Source organism: Hetaerina americana, unplaced genomic scaffold (assembly GCF_022747635.1).
Source record: "Hetaerina americana unplaced genomic scaffold, ioHetAmer1.1.p SCAF_1, whole genome shotgun sequence".
Lineage (NCBI taxonomy): Eukaryota > Metazoa > Arthropoda > Insecta > Odonata > Calopterygidae > Hetaerina > Hetaerina americana.
Window position 1 is genome coordinate 77,316,048 of NW_027286069.1, and position 20,211 is coordinate 77,336,258.

The following is a 20,211-nucleotide window of genomic DNA, read 5'->3' on the forward strand; positions in this document are numbered from 1 at the left end:
TAAAAATTGTGAAATGCACGCAACGTATATTACCCCCATCACTGCTTCATTATTCCGTGATAGAGAGCAACCGGAGGCGTAAATACAACTGAATAAAATATGGAAACAAGCGCATGCATGACGATAGGTATTTACCAAAATTTCCCGGGAGTAGAGAGGAAGGTCAAATATAAGGCCTCGCCACTTCCGTTTTGAAAGGACTGGGAAGGGTTGAACAAACGGACCAAGCTGAAACAACGTAATGTTTAACCTGCAATTCGAACATCCCCTTCCACCCGCGGCCATTTGTGTATATTTTCCAAATTTACCTCTCATGCTCGTCAAAACAGAAGCACTCTTGTCTGTAAATGCAAATGTCTGATCATCATTTTAACTGGCGACTTCTGTGTCTGTCCGCTATGTTTTTGGCATGTTGATGAATCATTTATGTACTGCATGGATTTAGCTACCGATCATAGCTCTGAGCTCATATTAGGGAGACTGGCAAAACATCTTTTGGCGTCTCGAGTCGCCTCTTGATTAATAATTTGAAATCAGTAAAATATTGGCAGTGAACAATGGCGTTGGCTTGTCAGAGGAGACCAAAATGGCGAATCGGAGGCATGGAAAGAGGGAGGAATGGAAGGTACACTCGCTCAGTGGGCAGGTAACCACTTGGCACTTATTGTCATCTCTTTGCTTGCCTACTTTTGATTTACAATGTAGCCAGCTAAATGATTACAGAAGCCGTGCGGTTCCCTATTGAGTAGAACGATCGACCATTGGCCAGATGATCCTTGGTATAAATGAACGTTATGCCTCTGGAAACGCCATACTGGCCAAAGTTGTTTGACTTTCTGGGTATTGGCGCCTTAGGGGATCAAGGGAAAGGAACTTAAACCAGGACACCCAAAATGTATGACTTTTACGAGCACTATGGTTTCAAATAAGTGAAACACTGTCAGATTCAGTCAACTCCCTCACTCCATCAAAGAGATTATTTTTTTCAACTGTTTCGATTATTTCTAAGATTTAGGAATGTATTTTCCCCTCCATATTTATTTTTAGGCGAGATTAAAAGGCTCCCTTTCTTATATATTCATATCCGTCGAGGGTTATGTGATCAATGATTATATTATTATTACCTGGTGGCCAATATAGGTAAATTTATACACTATAATATTTGATAATATTTTGTTTCTGTTCAAATTAGTTTAACATGTAAATTCCTAAAAGAAGTTATGTATTTTTTATTTCATCAATGAAACTAATGTAATCGTGGTATCTGCTGAACCACCAGATTAAAATGACTTTAGATTGAGAGGATGAAAGTATCTCCGATGATTACCATTAATTTTTACCGTAGCCTTTGATGTATGAATAAATTTTACCCTATTTTTCTGGACAAAATTTTAGTCCCTCTGGTGAAATATTCCAAGGGAAGCAATGAGTCAATTTCGCTTAGGATATAACGGCATCAGGCTTGGCCATAACTTGTTCAAGCTCATGGCTAATGAGATCGATCCAACTTCCAATAGCGAGGTTTTAATCCCTGAACTACCCTGATAAAATGTAAAATAGAAAAAATGCTTAGTATGCTCAGTAACGCTTATATTACCCTGAAAGAAAACCACAACGTGCTTTAAGTGAATTTTATCCGAAAAAATGCTTATATTTACTTATTATACTCGTGTCCAAAAGTGTGAATAAAATTGTAAAACCCTGGAATCAAAAAAATGAACCAAATTCTCATCATTTGTAAAAATCATTTTATGCGAGGGAAAAAAAACAGTGAGTTACAAGCGTGTCTCGAAACAAATCTTAGTCTCTTAGATGCTGCTTAAGAACCACGAATGTAGAAAACAGTATTTTGGGGAAATAAATTGGAGACCTAACTCCTGTTCCTGTAAGACAGAGCAAAAACTTGAACTATGGTTATAAGGAGGGTAAATCAATGGAGTGCTTAAGCCCCATAGTAGTTGGTAAAACCATGTTTACGGTTAGGATAAGATCAGATTCGTCCATTAACCTTCAAATTAGTTTGTAAGACAAGAACTTTGAACTACCTGGGCCTTGATCGAGGGGCATACTTGGACAAAGTAAAGAGTGCTTTGCTTATAAAGGAGAACAGTTTCACATTAATTTTGAACCAGATCTCTGCGACTTGAAATAATGGTTAATATTTACAAAATGTATGACACATCCTGCTGTTCAACTGGGCATAAAAGCTATGGGATTGCTACTGCCTTGCCTGGTGGATTCACTGTTACTCCCATTCTAGAAACTGTGAGGGAATCCATCATCCATATCCTTCATGGAGATAGTTTCTCGCACATTATCAACAGTACACCCATCCGCATTGGACATTAATTTTCACCTTATATTTTCATAAGTTGGCCAAATGTGACAGTTAATGGAATCGCAAAAATACTCAAAATGTGACCGGCAAAATCTGCAATTACTTTATCATGCGAACCAAGTTCTCTTGAATGAAAATGTACTTTTCTTGTGAAACATTTGGCTGCCACTGAAGAGAAAATGCATATCAAAGCCTGTTTTTGATCTGCTGGCTCTCATAATGGAAGGGTAAATATGTATATTCATGCGCATTTTTTCCTAAAAATAAGCAATTTGCTAGAGATAACGCTCACGTGATGAGAAATCCAGTTTCAAAGACAAAAAATACCATGACTCCATTGAAAGGCATTAAAGAGTTCACTCTTTCATCTCAAGCAGCGGAGCAAAATATAGTTTGTAAAAATGTGATAATTTTATAAACCTGAAAAATTTCTAATTCCGAAAAATAGATGCCGATAGTAAATGTCTGTTGACTAACTAAAGTTTCCCATTTCCATTATCTAGGCTTTTCACATGCAAATGTCAATTTCAGGTGGTTTGCAAAGCTTTATAAATATTGCCCATTTATATCAGACTTAAGTATAACTATAAATGAATGCCAGGCTAATGTTGGACATTAGAATCCTATCATCCCTAAAGAAGTAGAAAAATCTTAGTATGTGAAACATTTGGAGGGTAGAGACACAGGAAAAGAAGGAAGTGGCCAGATCAAAACAGTAATATAGGAATTATAAAAAGAATTGACAACTCTATCGGGCTGGCACACTTTGGCAAAATAGCTTAAGGAAGACCATTGTTCAAGGATAGGAAACGAAAAAAACCAAGAGGGATGATATGGTACAGGAAACGGACAGTGATGGACGAAATCGAGGTAATGTGCAGCTACTAAGAGTTGCAAGAACTGAGTGGAAAACTGATATAAACCAATCCTAGGAATTATAGTAATCGATGACTCTCTCTCACGAATTTCCGAAAGTCTGTTTTCTTCCAAAAATAAAAAAATTACAGAAATTGTAAGGAAAATACAAAGTTTTCAGATTTAAATTATCGCCAAAAGTGCTACTTAATCTGTAATCAATTAATGTATTTTAAAAATGCATTCAGAAAACTAAAATGGATAATTTTATAAAACGGATTACTCACTCTTACCTTTATATCGTTTCTTCCTTACGATTAAGGAAAGGATGTAATTTCACCGCCATTATGTTTAAAAAAGAACTTGAAATCATCAACTTTGTAATTTGTTTTTGTTTGTAGCCTTTTTTTAAATATCAACTCATTTAACTCCGTGTATGTGGATTCAAAAAATAAAACGAAGGAAGCTCGTAATACATATCATTCATGAGGGAAAGGACTGTAGCTAATAAAAGAGATACTATCTACTGATATCCCACTGAAACCCGTTGCTAATATGCCTCCAGGAAAATGGATACCGAGGCACCTAAAGGAATACTCGCACTGCGACATCAAACTTCTCTTTGCCCGTTTAGCAGTTTTTGACATTCTCCCCCAATCCCTAATAGCTAGTGCTTTGGAAACGAATGCCCACCAGGTGAGCATCTTCTCGCAAACGTTTCTCCAATAAACATTCATCAAGGATGTCGGTGGATTTGGACCACCAAGGCCCTCTCGATATGTCCTCTATTCCTCTTTCTGGCCCTCACCTGACCGCCATCCACCCGGTTAGTCCCTTTGACGTCAGTCTCAAAACAAACCCTCCAAATTCCCACCCCTACCTTTTCTGCCCCTCCCTTCCGCCAGACATCTCCTCCTTCCCCCGCGCATTGCTGCTCCATTCCCCACCATATCCCGAGCCACGTGAAAAGCCTTCCACTACCTACCTTTCCCATTCAACCTCTCTCTCTCTCCACCAGAAACACCACTCCCCTTTCCCCCTCGAGACCTCAAACTACCCCTCTCCCTTCCTTCTTAATCTCCCTTCCGCCCCGAAAACATTCATCCCTCATCTTCGCTCCTCTGCCCCACCAGCCACTGTAACAACGTACTCCACCCCCTCCCGTTCTCACTCCTACCCTCCTCTCGTCATCTCTCTCTCTCTCTCTCTCTCTCTCTCTCTCTCTTCCTCCCTCGGCAAAGGCAAATTGAATTTCGCCGCGGCCCGCACGCGGTACAAGGGAAGCGTGCGGGCGGGCGAAGGGGTTTCCGGGGCAGCGGAGAGAGAGGGAGAGGAGAGTGTGGGAAGAGGGTAAGAGGCATTCCCCGACGCCACAACTTATCCTCCCACTCGACGGTTATGAGACGCGTAATTGCTGAGATCTAGCTTTGTGCGCAAGGAGGAGACGGAAAGAGCTCCTCTTCTATCCCAGAGCCAGCCGACGCCCCGCAGGGCGGACGGAAGCGAAGAAGGGGGCAGGGAAAGCAAACCGGGCCGGAGAGAGAGATACCAGCAGACTACTTGGAAGGAGTAAGGAGTTGAGTGTGGTCGAAGGCGGGGAGAATATGTTGAGGGCTAAGGATAGGAATGGATATATTTCGTCCCGCCCTTGGTACGGCGGGACGAAATCCTCCCACGAATCATTATGGGAGCAACCGCGGGTGTTATGCGCCCCCCCTCTTTCCTCCCGGGCCGCAACTACCCCATTGCTGTGGGAGTGCAGCATAAGGGGCATCGGCATGTGCTGACGAGGCGCCGACCCACCCACACACAACACTCCCACCCCTCATTGGCCGTCCAGCGACTATCTGGAAGACCTTCCGTCCCGCGCATACTATAGACTTTTCTCCTGAGACCCTACAAGGATTAATGGGAGGAGAGCGGGAAAGGGGGGACAAGGCGGTGGGTTGGGAAGGCCGCGCGGGAGAGCGAATGGCCGGAAGAGGGTCTGGTTGTCCGCGCAAATGTTGGGACAGGAGAAGGGGGGATTTTGGGGCGCTTGCACACACGAGATTCCCACAAGGGAGGCGGGGAGGGGGGTAATGGGGTAGCGGAGGGACGTTCCTCGGACGGAAGGAGCCATACATACGAGCTGCAGACGAGGTGGGGAGGTGCAATCGGGGTTGGGAGAAGGAATGGGCCCAGGAGCTCCCCGATTTGGAGCCCCAGGGCGTTGACGTGTAGAAAGGTCGCGGTGGTGAGGCAGGGAACGAAGATGATGGCGTGTGGCTTTAGAGACTGTTTTCCTGACCAGTTGCGCCTTCAACTCCGCATATCCAATTATTTAATGATAAAGCGATTCGAGATGTGTGGCCTGGAATACGATGATATAATTTCAGAACGTTCTTACATCCGTGTCCTCGCGTAACTCTCAAGGACTGCCCTCTTTTAGGTCCCGCTGTTCCCAATTATATACACTATTTCATTGCGGAAAACGCCCAAAGTTTACAATTTTTAAATTATATTGCAAAGGGCTACTTGATTTTGATCTAACCATTTTGCATGATTATATATCTTACGGTGTATGTCTAATGAAGTACGTACGAAAGAAACAAGTTTTATCAAGTAAGATTCATTGGACTGTGCTGAGAAGAAATGTTATTATTCACTAACCGTTTCCGTATCCATTGTGAAAGATTGAATCCCTCTGAAATGGAAAACCAGGATTCTTCCTTGAGCTATTTTACCTTAATAGCATGGGCAATTTAGTCATGGAATCTGTTGTACTGAGGGAAGTTGAGTAAATGGGCTGATACTCTGGACTGGTGATGTTTCCCATCCTAAACGACGCCACCATTTCCCTGCATTGTTTTCTGAATTTCCGTTCTGTGGGCGAATGGTTTAACCTGAACTCAAACTAACTTTTCTGCTTTGAGCATGAAAACACTATGAAACAATTTTCAGACACCTAAATGCGCTACTTTAGAAAAATGGCAATTCAGGTATGAACCTTTTCTAAAACTTGAGCTCTCTCATAATATTATGGCAACTGTATTAATCTCACCGGCGTATCAACAAACGTTCAATTAGCAGAGATATCGAGTGAATTATGAATCAATTCTGCGATATAATTTCACTCTTGATTTTTAAGTTAAAATAACTCTTAGAGTTTATTCATGTTAATAATTTCAAAAAGAATGATTTTACTGAAATGGATAGGTAATATGATGTTCTGTAGTTTGAATAAAAGAAAAGATAACTGTAGTGGTTTAGTTAGACTAAACCACTACAGTTATCAACCCAGAGGTCGGTTTGATAGGAGAGGGCACATCTCACGTAATACTTCGCCTAATGGCGTGAGATATCCACGCATAACGGTATCGGGGTCATCTCATTTTTCTGTCTAAAAATCACACAGCTTGGGTGAAGCTGAGCGTGCCCAGAGAACGAACTCAATTTGGCTGCACATATTTCTAAATTGATTTTCCAGACGTTATTTCTTTGCATTTAATGTATGACTGAAAAACAAAATAAATTATTCATACTGGATTGGTATACTTAACCTAGTATTTCCTTTAGGAAGAACCTTTTTAAAAACCAACATTTTCTCTTATGTGCATACCTTAAATATTTTACGGTGTGCAGAGAATAAATTGACATTAGTGGCCAGTCAACCAATAAAATTAAAATATAAGTTTTAGTTAAATTGCTTATTTTGGAAGTATGTAAAGCCTCATTCTCATTAATTCAACATAAAATATCAGGAATACTCCTTACGTTTAGTGTTTCAAGTGGAATAGAAGAGACTCAAATGGAAGAGTTTACTAAGAAATAAATTCAACTGAGAGGATAATTAAGTGGGAAGATGAAGCACACTACTCTTAAGTTTTATAACGGCCGTTTATGACAATGCACGATGAATTGATCATAACATTACTTTTTATTAATCGTCACTATTGTACTTGGTAACACTTTTACGAGCTGTGAACAAGAAGCCTTCATGCGCAAGGGTGTTGTCAGAAATGTTTTTGACATTTTATGCAATTGAAATGTTCCATTTATTTTCTGTTTTAATATTTTCACTTGACGATTCCAATAACCTGAACAGGCAACGAGGACCTTGAATTAGGATTGAAACTAATTGAACAGATTAGCTCTTTACGCATGAGCGCTGAATTTATTGAGTGTAGAAAAAATTAGGTTTCAAGCGTGTCAAATCATTGCTCAAAAATTATGCCCTGCATTTGACTCTCCACAAATCCACACATATTTCCAATGTAACGATAAAACCTATCAAGGGTGTAAATATGGTGTAATCCTATCAATGGTGTAAAAAATTTTGAAACGCAATGCCCGGCGGTTGTAGATTCACACTCTCCGATTGCGATTGAAGAACATAGGATTAATATATAGGCTGCCGAATACAATTCCCTCAGATGAACGGTCGTTAATCAAGCTACTTTGGGCGTAAGGTGGGGACGACCCAAATCCCCAGCACAGCAGCTGGTGGGGCAATAAACCAAGGAGCCATTGGCATGTCCCAATGTGGAACAGGAAAAGGCTGTTATAAACGGCTGTCTCGAGTCAGAGTTTGTGGAAATGTCACCGCCACAAGGCTTTCCGTCGAAGAGAAATTTACCTATCGGACGGGATAATCGATGACACAAATCAGATGGACAGATATGGGGTGAAAGTTAATAGCGAAGGTTCGACGCGACTTGGTGCAGCCAAACCGATGTCCTCAGGTGTCAATGTGAGGAGATCATATGCTGATTGGTCATTTTGTAGACCAATGAATTTCACAAGATGGTTTCCTTGCATTATCATATCCAAAACTCTGTGGTCAGTCACCGACGGGTCCACAAATAGGGAAAGGTAAAAACATTTGTTATGTTGGCATACAATGTATTGTAGCCTCTACAGAATCTCATAGCAATATAAAAATATCGCGATCAAAGTAAATGCCAGCCACTGAATCCAAATGAAGGAACGTTTTCTTCTTGTCCCAAGTGTGACACCGACCCAGACTGTCTACAGGTTTTGAAAACGATAGCGTGTTTACAAAGCCTTGACCTACCGCCATGATTTAAAAAAAAATCACAAAAATCTTTTCTTCAAATACATTCAGTCAAATTCTTACTGTGGGAATCAAGCTTGCAAATCAAGGAGAATAAGAGACACACTGAAGTAGCATTGCCTTTCTGGAAATAGCCGTGAAGGCTTAAGTGAAATTAGGACTTACGTTTGATCATTTAATACACACGAGGAGGACTTTCGTCATTTTGTTCTCCATCGAAACCTCCAATCAGAGAAATTTGAAGAAATACCAGGGAAACATAATGATATCCCACTAGGGAATACCCGAAAAAGTCGCCGAGGATAGCAGTTGAGGACGGCTATTAACGAGGTCTTTAATCTGATTAATTCGATAAGAACGAGACACCTAATTCAAACCCAATATGCCATTTTATCCGTCACATCAGTCCACATCTACATTTTCTCACTCACTGCCAGCACTTAAAAACTTCATTCAGTTCCTAAAGTAAAAAAACTCCTCTTTTTTAATTTTTTTTTTAATTCATAGAATTCCCCAACATATATCATAAATAACCTGTACATGTCTCAGACTGCTCAAGTGCGCAGTCTGCAGTCCAAGTGAGCAGTGTTAAGAAGAGGAGTATAGCAGGATTGTTCATTAACGCCTGTGCTATTTAACTTAAATGTGGAGAAAATGATTAAAGAGGCATGGGAAACCTGGTGATAGAAATGAAAGTCGGTGGGGATTCGTAAAACCAGTTAGGTTCGCTGATGATCAAGCTTTAGTTTGTCAATCAGCCAGGAATTTGCAAGTATTGCTGAGCACATTGGAAATTCATTGCGATAGGTATTGAATGAGAAATAATAACAACAAAACAAAGGCTATTAGGTTTTTCAGAAAGAGAAAGGCTATGTTAAACTAGCTAGGTAAAAACTGGAGCAGGAGGAACAGTTGTCGGAAGTGTTTTGGGCCAAAGTGGTCAAAGTAGTAGGGACATAGGAGAATAATTATTTTTGGCCAAAAATTTTCGACAAGAAATAGAGAATTGATGGGAGGGACGTTGAGTAAGGATGTTTATAAATGGCTCGTTAAAACTTTGAAATGCACCATGTTTATATACGGCGCAGAAACATGGTCATTCAAGCTGGATGATAGGCGTAGATTGGAGTCTTTTGAAATATGGGAGTGGAAATAGATGGAATAGGTTAAGTGGTCAGAAAGAAAACGAACAAGAAAGTATGGTGGGACAAAAGAGTATTGTTGGAAGAAATCATATGGAGAAAGGATAAATGGATGCATAGCGTGTTAATTGTGGGATGTTGAAGACTATGATAGAGGGGAGAATATTAGAAAAACGAGGAAGGGGCAGGGATAGAATAGTTGGATGGAATGGAGGGAGGAAGGAAGTTTACGGAGATGAAGAGGCACTTCGCTGTAGAATAGGATGTTGGGTTGTGTTTTGTCTGAAGATACAAGAGAAATATATGGTTGTCGAGCCCATCCAAAACCTATCTCAACCAGCAGATTACATATGATAATATTCTTAAATATGACCTCTTTAAGTGTTAACAATTCCTCATATATTTCTTGCATTTTATTTAAACATTAAAGTTCAAATTTCGGCATCATGTCGATAATCTCCCTAGAGAAGAACTAATTTTTTAGAGCATCAAAGCCATGATACCAGAGCAGCCGAAAATGCTTCTGTACCGGTCCCTTAAGCCTACCATAAAATAGCTGTTAGTCCGTGGCTGAGGAGTCTTGGGTTAGTTTCTACAGGAATCTCAGCCGTCTTTGAACTATTTTTCCCATTCATAGCGTCATCACTGTACGCCTTACTTAACTGACGAATTGGGATCGGTGCTAACCATGTTTACACACCCGTGCGCTGGGTGATGCAGTCATCCATGTATTTTATTTTATTAATTATTCACGTAGTTACTGATGCACGCGCTCTTATAATTGTATGATATATGACTGTTTGCGAACATTGCGTCAGGAATTATGAATGACTGCACCAAACATGGAAAATACAAGTCTGGCGATTAATACCCATTGACGTACGATGAGCTCTGATTTCCCTCGAGGTAATCACCATATAAATTTGACGGCAGGATTCAATAGCAACCTCTGTGGTGCAATGTCTGTAGAGGGGCTTAATATCCCGGCCTGGGCACGAAAACCTAGGGCGCCATATTTGCTTCGCAGATTCCTCCATTCGTGCCAAGTCCAAACTGAATCTAACACACTGAGTTGAAGTGACCGTGAAGTGATGTCACCATGTATTTGGCCACTGAACTGAAGTGTATCTCACGGCGAGCCATTTGCGGATTCCTGTTTGTCAATCCTTTTTAGGAATAGCAAACCTTCAAAAGCCTTTATTCGCTGCTGCGGAGGTGTGGACTCGAGGCTTTCGATCGGTGGCCACATTCGTTAGCGAGCCGTGAGCTTCGCACACTTAGCACCTGCAATGCCTCGGATTTCGGCAGGTCGAGTGACTGAAGAAAAATAGCGCTCGCGTGGGCAGCAAACTGTTTCGCTTTGGAATAGAGCATTCCGAAAGAATCAAATTTAGCATCAGAAAGCAGCAAAATCACCGCCGGACACGATGCACAATGGCTTCACAGGACGAGAAAAATCGTCCAAATCCATCGAGATCCGAGCCCTGGCTCTCTGTATTTCATTGTTACCTTGCTATCACCCTCGGAAAAAAGTTTTTTTTCCCGATTATTTGAGAAATGCACTACCAAACTACACCGACATCTTAAAAGGTTCAACGTGGTAAACACCTTTGTGTTCTTCCTAAGCTTCAATCCACAGACACTGTGGGATCGTATTAAGGATTTGACTACTATGGCTGCCTTTCTTCCAAAATATTCACGCTCGGATCTACTGGAGATGAGAAAAGTTTCCACGCACATCGTGTGAGATTTTATTCACTTGCGGAAAAAAGGTTATTGCATGAGGTGGAGTCAAAATACGGACTTCACTACACGCACCAGGAACTCAAAAACCGTTACTTCTTCCAAGTTTTAAATTGTTCCAAAGTTTTAAAATTCATGGAAAATCATAATCAGGAAAGAAAAAAAATAAAACGCGCGCTCTGAAAAATAGGCATCTCCTGCTACACCCGGGAGCAATTTTCGTCAGCACTGTCAATAAACCAGTTCCCATAACATACACCTCGAAAACATTCCAGGCCCATATATCTGTCGTCCTTCACAATGTTTTTAAACGGGCGTTTTTGTTTTAAAAATCAAACCCTCAAATTCCTTTACTCCCAATAAATTTCTCCATTGGGCTTGAACACTCATCACGGGCACTTGATTAAAATCACACGATCGTTCCAATAGGCATTCTCGTGCGTTGTCGGGAGTAATTTTTTTTCACCCCGAGCGGGTAATTATAACGAATAGCTCCAGGACCATCAGGACCACCAAAAAACAACGTGCGCCAAGGTTGGCGTGCTAGATACGCCGGAATGCGGTTGAATGAAACGTAATGGACAGTTGGCCGCGGCTTTAAACGTATGGCGAGCATATTTTAGCCTTTCCCCTGTTCTTGTCCATCTCCGATCGAGTGAGATGGAATATTGAAGGGAGGAAGACTAAGAAAGGCTATTGCACAAGAGAGCATCCGAACATATGGTGTTTCGCCGTTACGCTACTTTTATTGATTTCCGGGATCATAAAAATGCGAATTACCCTGAGAATGGAGTCTGTTTTATTACAATTTCCGTTTTCAATTCCGTAACTCGTCCAGCGTTGCTTTCCATTAGAAACGGACGGTGCTTTGGACAAACCCCGACTGCATTACACGCTGAATTTATAATTTCATCCTTATCTAAAATGACCTTCAGCAAAATTGAGTCTTCAATGTAGCGTTAAAACATTTGCGTTAAAACATTTGCGGAATAAATATATTTTTATAATTATATTTTATGGTTCCCATATTTTGACACTCTTTCCTTGGTTGACACGAATTTTTACTGGCCACCTTGGAATAATCCGCGATAATGATAACGTGAATTACTTTATTGCAGAAATTGGATGAGGTTTATGAGAAGAACCACTAAAGGAAAATGATACATCAAGAAAAATTGTTTACAAAAGCATTGTCACCTCGACCATTAATCATAAGAACAGCTTTTTCCCCGTGTGAGTTGACTTATTTTTACCCAAAATTGATTTGAATTATCCTATGAGTGTGACTTTTTTACACTATCCATCATAATTAATAAGAAGTATATACCTGCATGACTGATTCACCTTATTTCAGAGCCAGTATTTGTAAAAAAAAAGACCCATTAAACTGAGATACCGGATTCAGGAAATTGGTAAATCGTGCAATTTTTACAACTAAAATATCTGCTCATAATTACTGGCGCCAGAATATGCACACGTAATCGTTGATCCCCTTTATTTCATGCAGTGCTATGGCTTCATTAATTCTTGACAAGGGAAAACAAGAGTGTCTGGAATGAGACACACAATGAGCCGCGTCACTCCATCATCAAATGAATATTACTTTTTCATCTACCGAGGATTTTTCCTCCTCGAGTGCTTCAGACAATTGGAAGTATTACATAACATTTCACCTAATTTCTTGCGCACATTCAAAATTTTCTCCACCACTCCGTCGTCGTTTTCCCGAAATGAGAGGGGGAGCATTGAAAGAGTCGTGGTGGCGTCATATGAAAGCGGTGGAGTCGGGGGAGGTAGGTTTTCGAGGGGTATGGGGTCGAGATGCGGTTGGCTGCGAGAAGAGTTCCGGTGGGATGGGGGTTGGAACGAAGAGAAAGATTGGCAGATAAAGAGAGCGGGAAGATCCCGGCAATTAGTCAATTCGGCTGCGTGGGATGTCGGTGAGAACGGCGGTGTAGGGGTTTGAAGGTGGGGGGAGCTAGAGGGTGGAGCGGTTCGTGGTGAGGCCAGGGTGGAGGAAACGGAAGGAGTAAGTTGTGGGACGGGGGATGGCGTGGGGTTTCGCGGGGAAGAGGTGGATTGGTTTTTTTTGGAATCTGATGGGGGGATAGCAATGGGGAGGGTCGGGGTGGAAAGAGGAGATCAGAAGAGGCGTTAATGTCGGACGGCGAGCGGGTAGAGCGGGGTGAAGGAGGGCAGAGGAGGGAGGGTGGAGGAGGGAGGGTGGAGGAGGGCGGTGTGTGAGGAGTGGGGAATGCTGAGGAAAGGGGAGAGGACGGATTGGTTTCCAATTTAAAGAGCTGTAAATCACGCGAATCTCTCCGCGGCTGAGAATTAATGCCTCCCCCTTCCAACCCTCCCCACCAACTCCTCCCCCACTCTCTTTATCTCTCACTAACTCTCCCTTCTCTCTCTCTCTCCCTCCTCCATTCTCATCCTCTCGTTCTCTGTAGCGTTCCATAAAGTAAACCAGGAGGAATGCGTTTGGTGAGGTAGTGGGGAGGGAGGGGGTGAGCGAAGGGAACCTCCCACTCCGCGGCCCCGGAACCGTTCGTCGTATTTTTTCAACTTCCAGATTCGATTACGGTGTCGTTAAAATGAATGAAATGGGCCACACTTTCGTGTTGGGGGAAGAGTGACAAGGTGGGAGTAGGTGAGTCAGACGGCTCATTCGAAGGTTGTTAAAAAATCACAAATTAGAACCGAGATGTGTTTGACCCAATAAATTGAAGAATAAAGACAGCAGTCTCTAGTAGTCTGGATTTTAGTCGCACCCTTCCCCTGGGGGGGAGGGGGACCACACTTTCCTTCGGGGATGGACATTTTCGCAACACACGACCGGAGTGATCGTCCCTGGATCAGAGAGGAGGAGGGCGGATGAAAGAAATACTATGTAGATTGCTCGTCACCAGGCGCCACTCCCTCAGTCACTCCCGAGCGTCATGGTAAATGTGGATCGACGCGAGACGGACACCGCAGATGTATGTATGCCGGTCGTTGCATCGGAACGCAGAGGCACGCGAGAACAAAAGCATTGTGCAGCGACACCTGTTTCGCCTTTCAATTCTCGTCTTGTCGATGGCGAATCGATGGCGAACGGTTTTCAGCGACGAGGAAAAAAAATAAACCATTCGACGCCATCGAAATAAATGGCAGGTGAAAAATTAAAGCCGAACTTGAAAAAGGGAGAAATGAAGCACACAATGGATTAAGTATTTTTCAAATTAATAGAAACTTCAACGAATTTAAAAAAGAATAATTATATCTTGCAAAACGTTTTATGATTAATTATATTCGACGTAACTTGACGATGTAAAAATTCTCTGCGCTCTAAAAAAAAGTAACCAAACAGACACTGATGCATATATCATATGTCATTATTTCCAAATTCCACGCCAGTTTATTTGAATTAATTTAGGCTCATTTACCAATGTAATTAGTCTCGTGCATGTAAAAAACTGTTTTTTTTCTGTGAAACTTGACTCTTTCACGAGAAATTATTTTTCACATTTTTTGTTTTTATATGCCCATGTTGTCAAAAGTTTTACTATCTGTTGCAAATATGTTTGGCGGATAATAATCAGTAGATATTAGAGCGGCATGTAAGCATTTATTTTAGCATCATAATCATATTTACAGATTTACAGATGCAACCTTATGAACCGCTATTAACAAAATCACACCAAGATACGGCAAATGAACGCAATTATTAACTGACAGGAACCGCAGAGGAAATACTCCAGGAGTAAAACCAAAATATCGCTAAAACCATTAGAATATCACATAAGAACGCGATCAATTAAACAAATTAATACCGAAAGTGTCTCACTGAGTGCGCAACATCCAGAAACGTCGGATTCGCAATTTGCCGAAACTCCGCGAGAATCACATAATAAATGGTGGCAATCCATCTCATTGATCCCCTCACGACTGTACTGAGCATTTATTCACGAAAGCGATAGAGGTAAACATTAGAGCGAATGATAGGTATCGAGACGTGAAGGGAGCAGAGGACTTTTAGGCTATTATTCGATCAGCCCGTGACAATGACAGAGTTGGCCGTGGCAAAATGACGAAACCCGGAAATTCCCCCGTCGGCCTCATGGGTTGTCCCAAGGCCGTTCGCTCGAATCACTGGCCGCCGGCGATGCAGGCCGGGCTGAAAGGACGAGAGGCCGGCCGGCTCAAGGGGCTCTTCGGCCTCTCATCTCGAGTTGAAGTCGGAGTGAGGAGGGCACTCCAAGCGCTTTGCTGGCCTCGACGCCGCGGGAGATCTTTGGCTCCGCGATGATATCTCTCCTTATGCGGGTCTATAAAGAGAGCCATGACGCGGACGACGACGCCCGCTTTGAATGGATGCGACTGCGACGGCTCCTGGAATAAAGAATCACCGAGAGTCTTGCCGAAGGGGCACGGGGCGGAAAAATGCGCCGGCCTAATTTTTCTCGCGGAGAGCCCCCTCCCTCACCGATCAAACGCAAAATCGCGTTGACTAGAAGTCTATGTCGAGGAACGTGGTGTTGATTCATTTTTCTTCTTTCTAAAACAAGGCACCCTCATCTAAAAAATGACCACGGCTGTCCATGTGCCTCATGAAAACCTTAATGCCTCAATATTTCTGGGCGCATTTAATCCTCAACTCCATTTCACAGCAGGAGTTGAGGAGAGTTTTGGGAGGCGGGGCGAACTTTCCGCTCGTTGCCCCCTTCGAAAAATCCGTGGAAACATTTCGGGAGGGAGAGCATGGACGAAAGATAAGGGAACTAGCTTGCTCTCCCACTGCCCCACCCCCTAACTTCACACTACATGCTGAAGCTCTTTCGTAGCCATTCTGAGGGAGGAACATGAAGGGCTCTCGAAAATTACGGAAGCACTTTACAAGAGCTCAGAGAAAATCCGGAGCAACTGAACAACCAGTTATTATTAGTTTTCATGATCTATTCAATTTAAAATCGTATCCCGAATGCCTTTCCTCAACCGAAGAACTTCCTGGATGAAAGGTAGGAACGAATTGGTGGGGAATGTAAAAAGGGTCCAATCATAATGTGTGGTTCCTTCCCTTCGTTCAAAACCAGTGTGTTCATCCACGCTATTCGGACACTTTTTAATCATCGGCGACATTCATAATCCCGGCAAATAAAAGGCGGAACTTACCGCGTGGGCGTGGTAAAGTCCCAGCTGCGGCAGTCCACTCGCCTCATTTCATTGCGGGCCGCACTAGTGAAGACACTTGATTCCCGTGTCTACATTCCACCGCGGGCGTCTCCAAGTTTTTAAAACAAAACTACCGAGCAGTGTTTTGCGGGAAGCGGTGGAGGAGGGCAGGAGAATATCTCTCATGCGGCGAAACGTTTAAGGAGACCGCACGGTGAGAAAAACTGTTTGCGGAACCCAAAAAACACCTCTCCGACGTCTCCGGCGAGTCTCCGGGCGTTGCAACCGGAATTCCTCCTCCTTTCCTGCCCTGTCGAATTCTTTATCAAACTTTTTTCTGGGAATATTTTGAAAATGAAGTTGTTCGGGAGGGTGGGGGGTGCAAATTCTTTTGCCAGGCCTCTTCGAGGGCGACCTTCAAGGGTTGGTTAGCTGACTAATGGTGGATGTCCGGCGATATGTACGATCGGCGGAAGGAGGACGGGAGACGGACAAGGATGGGCACTGGATGGTCAGTGGAGATCTTCCCCGATCTCGGAGGAACGGGAGAGAGAGAGCCCTTCGTCACCGGGGGCGAAGATCTCCTGGGTGGGCGGCGGCGGCGGTGGGTCGAGAGGAAGACGGGAGCAGGGCGATGCGCGGGAGAGACGGGCGCTTCGGGATGCGGACCGCGGGATGGGGCCGCCGACGACGACGGAAGGACACGAGGCACGCGGGAAGGCTGCTTCGCCGAGACTGGCGCGCCGTCCCTCCGAGAGCGCCGCCGGCCTTACGAAGGGGGAAGGGAGCGGGGGTGGTAGGGGGAAGGAAGAGGAAGGAGGAAGGGCGGAGGGTAGCGGTGGAGGGGTGGCGGAGAAACGCCGCTTGCGATTGGGGGAGAAGCCGGGACCAAAGTGGGGGTGGAAGGGGATGTTTCGTGGGTGGGGGGATAGGGTGTGTGTGTGTGTGTTCAACCTCCACTCCACCCGCTCCCCGCAAACCGCCCCATCCCTTTCTCATTTCCCTCCCTTAACTCTGGTCGTACCCCATTCCCCGACTTCACCCTCCTTTCCACCACCCAACCCATATTCCCTCCATATTCATCTCCCTAAACCTCTCCCCCCGTTCTCCCCCACTTCCCTTGATCGCCAGTTTTTTCTCCAAAACACACATAACCTCGGAAGGCTCCTAAATATAAATGCGTGTATGATATTTCCACTAGTGTCCCATGCTGAATGCAACCAATTAATAAACTATCGAGTGCAGAACGGGTTTATCATTTTGGGATATCACCTGAAATATTTGAGCCTAAAAGTGAACCAATTAGATATATAAAGAGTAGCTGGTAGTTTTTTTCTGCGAATCATAAGGCATATAAAATTGTGCGCATGAATTTGGCGTTTCGTCCAGGGAATAACAGTCGAGTGCATAAGTTCCTTAAGAAAGATTTTGCTGATGCTGTTCCTAGTCATCTAAAGTTTTAAACATTGACTCAAGGATCAATGCCCGAAAAATAAATAAAAATTATGAAACATTTTGGCGTTAAACGGTTAATGTAATCATTGACTGGTCTAGGATTGAGGAAATATGAACGATTGCTATTAAGAAGTTATCATTTAAATTAAAATCCGCGTGTGGATTTTAGGCTGAGGAAAAAATATTAATTAACTAATATACATTATTGAAACCATATTATTTTCCTATGCAGGCATCTGAATCATAATCTTTTTTGTAGACTAGCTGGCATGGTTTTTTCACAAGTCACTTCTTTACTCAGTGTGTTAATTTGCATGTATGTGTGTATGAATCCCAATTCTGTATACATAATCGAAGTATGGTTGGCATCTAGCTCTAACTTTGTGAAAACTATTCTATACGGGTATACATGGATAATCATTAAAGTATTCCCCATAAAAGTAAATTATTCAACTTACGTCCTCTTTTCTTACAGCATATGCTCGTAGTTAATATCCCTTAACTTGGGATAGTAACCAAGTACCAGCACCCAATGTTAGATGTTAAGGTAAACAAAAGAGTAGTTCCATTGAATTATCTGCCAATGTTGTAAGTGATAGTGCAATTGACAATTCATCTATTACATTCTTTACACTAAGGGCTGATTCCATGGCAAGAAATATTCATAGAATGAGACAAGGGAGTTGACATCAATATTTAATAACTTTGTTCCCGTCGTGAATGAAACATTTTGAGGATAGATTCTTAAGGTGGTTGACTTATCGTCACTCATGCGTGGAAGAAAGAAGCGTTTGGCATCAAATTATTTTTCCAAAACCTGATGTTATGTCGAAATGTAGACGAATGAAATGTTAAAAAAAGCTTTTTAAAAATAAGGGACACGCGAAAAAACACGCACGAATCGTGGTAGTCTATAACCGAGAGGCATGGCTTACTGAAAAAATATGTGACAGAAGAGTAGGAGTCTTAAAGACATGTTGCTGGAGGCTATTTTTGGACACCTAACGAGAACATAAAACGTGTAGAAAAAAACAAATAGTTTCTGAAAAAAGGAGAAAGAAGAAATCTCCGCATAGAAATGAGAAATAGAAAATTTTGCCGCAACTTGAAAAGGGAAAGAATTTGTTAGGAACATAAAATTAGGTAAAGTAGAATTCACTAAAAAGACCGAGTGGGAAAGGCACCCACCTAATATCGGATTAAGAGAATGAGAGAAATCAAGGCGACAGAGAATTAGTATTTGATTATGACGAATTGATATATGCAATCAAATAATCATCAGAATGGAGGAAATATGAATGCCTACTATCGTGAACAATTCGATATCCGTTGCAACTTTCAAAGGACTTCGAAAAGGTTCCTTGGTGAATTCCAGTTGCCTACGAATAATACATCCTTCACCAAAAATGACAAAAGTGGTCAGACCGTTTTATTTTTCACACTACCTTTTTAAATGTCTTCAAATACTTAGCTACTAATTGTGAAAACAATATAATTTACTGTATTTATTTGATAGTCTGGAAAATACGTCAAATTCAATGATGAGAGCATAAAATCCAATTCTTCCTTACCTGTCGTGACCAAAAACCTTTGCCTGAGACTCGAGTGGAGGGCCATTTTCCGAATCTCTGACTTAATTTTGAAAATCCTTATTAAAGTTTCACCGAATTTATTAATAATTTAACAGAACAATACGTGGCAATAATAGGATGTTTAAGGTGCTCCGATGACTGAAGAGCCAATTCCACTACTCACCATATATTCAGAGAACCACCCAATACGTCAAAGGGAAATCAAAATTAAGGGGTCGGCAAAATTATAATTTGACTAATAAATGCGTAGGATATTAATATCCTCAACACGATTGTAGTGATGGGATTGGTAATAAGCTAGCACTGAAACTCGATGACCTACCAACGGCTGTTAGAAGCCATAATAATTTAAGAAGATTATTTGTTGTAACCTATTATTCATTTTCCAAGATTTCCAAGAAGAACGGAGACAACTATGTTCACCATGGATTTGCTCTCAATTTGCGGTCTAGTTTTCGATATTATCTAACACTGTATTTATTTATTTTACAATAAGCTGACATCTTCCATCTCCTGATTCTCGTCATTTACCCCTGACCTTCTTTCAAATTTCTTTCTTCACATGGTTCCATCCATACTTACATGTTAAAACTGTACTTTAATCTCTCTTTCCCTTCAGTTATAATTGTGTTTTTACGTTACATTAATCGAAAGTCTTTTTAATTATAAACTGTTACATGCATATATTTTCATTAGTCTTCGGTAGTAGAACATTTGCATTGCTCCTAAACTATATTTGGGTGAAAAGTCACACGGAAGATTCGTATAAACTTCCAAACAATACAATTACCACAGAAAAATATGCAGTTAATGCGTGCATTTGGTTATGGTTTTTATGTGAAAGTCTCCATGCTCATTCAGCTCTTCAGAGCATTT

General features: G+C 42.1%; 1 protein-coding gene across 1 annotated transcript in view; it reads right to left on the minus strand.

Annotated features, from left to right (window-relative positions):
- The window catches only part of LOC139686704 (lachesin-like), an 873,842-nt gene extending 857,041 nt beyond the window's left edge, over positions 1–16,801 (minus strand). Inside the window, exon 1 of the mRNA XM_071583748.1 lies at positions 16,289–16,801. The gene's annotated coding sequence lies outside the window, so the exon portion shown is untranslated. The remainder of the gene's footprint in view (positions 1–16,288) is intronic.
- Between the last annotated feature and the right edge of the window lie 3,410 nt (positions 16,802–20,211).